Genomic DNA, 1,568 nt, shown 5'->3' on the forward strand with positions numbered 1-1,568 from the left:
GCTTGGGTTTTTTTTCTGCGCAGGCGCCGGGGAAGTACTTCCGATCTGTGGAAGTGACTTCCTGTTACCAAGATGGGAAATCTAAGAAAGTATTCCCGCGCCCGCGAGGGTGCACGTGGCTCTGGGGATCCCCATTGTCAACCATAGACGATGTCTCTTGGCTCCTGTACACAGAATTTCCTTTGGAGCTAGCTCACAGTTTGCCAGTTCTACAAAGGGCTAGAATGACAGCAGGCACCTCTGCCTTCAGTACAAAATGGAAAACTAACTTCTTTGACTTAACTGATTCTCAACAGAACAACCTAACAATGACCTAGAAAATGGGGGAAACGTGCTTTTAATGCATTTTTTAAAAAAATGGTAAGCATGCAAGTGCCCCATTGATGAGTACAAGATATGGCAGACAGATTAGATTAGATCAGTAGTTCTCAAAACCAACGTAGTTATTTTTCATACAATGACATTTTGGAACCAGCCTCAGGTAGGGTCACCATATTTTCAAGATGCAAAAGCAGAACACTGAGCCTCCCTGCTTTGCTCTGCTCTCCTGTACTGGGTCCCACCTACTGCGCCACAGAGGCCCTGGGGGAAGGACAGCAGGGCAGGGAGCCCCAAGCCCACAGTGGGCAGCCTACATCTGCCCTTGCCCTGCACAGAAATCTGGGGTGGGGCACATGGTTACCATGCCCTCTTCTCGGGAGTGCATGAAGCAGTGAGGAGCCAGCCCCACCACCAGCCTCTGAACAAGCCGCTTGTGGTACCATTCCACTCCCTAGCCAGGCCCCATGGCTGTACATTCCTGCCCTGGCCCCAGGCCCCATGCGGCACCCCAGCTGGGCAGTGCCTCCTGCCCCAGCTGCCAACTCTACCTCACTTTCTCCCCCACTGTGGGGGTTTCAATCTGCCCCCCTGTCACCCCCTGCATCACCTGTGCCCCCTCCCCCCCATAGACTTATCTGTAGACAGCTGGGGAAGCTGCTCTCCACTGCTGCCTGCCTGTGTTGCTGGCCACATGCATGTGTGCATGTGCACACATGCATGTGGTGCCCCGTGTCCTGTTCCCCTCCACTTCAAGCAGCGAACAGAAAACCCAGATCCCTGCATGTGATACTGGGACGATAGTTTCTATGGTTTGACTGTGTCAAGGGGAATCTAGGACCAATGCTGTCCCAGAGTCATTCAGCCTATGGACCATGATTTGATCCTCACCCTGAGGCCTTTTCCCCACTCGTCTACCAAGGCCACCCTCTCATTTAGCCATATTGGGAGGGTAGGATATACTTAACCTCTGACACCTGTTTGTAGCTCCTGGTTAGAAGACCCAGATTACTGTGCACTGGAGAAACATTTGGAGTGAAGTACTTTATTTTTAAGAGGCTTAACTTCTCAGAAGAGAAGGAAAGAGAATGGTTACCATTTAAGTGTTATAGAAATATATGTTAGGATGGTCACTGCTAAAATGTTATTAAAACATGCTGGGAAGGTGTCACAGGATCAGGGAGATGACCTGTGACTGATAGGGAGTTAAGGAGCTGCCAATCACCAGAGGCAGCTCAGGTGCGGGTTGC

Source organism: Crocodylus porosus, unplaced genomic scaffold (assembly GCF_001723895.1).
Source record: "Crocodylus porosus isolate Cpor-Errol unplaced genomic scaffold, CroPor_comp1, whole genome shotgun sequence".
Classification (NCBI taxonomy): Eukaryota; Metazoa; Chordata; order Crocodylia; family Crocodylidae; genus Crocodylus; species Crocodylus porosus.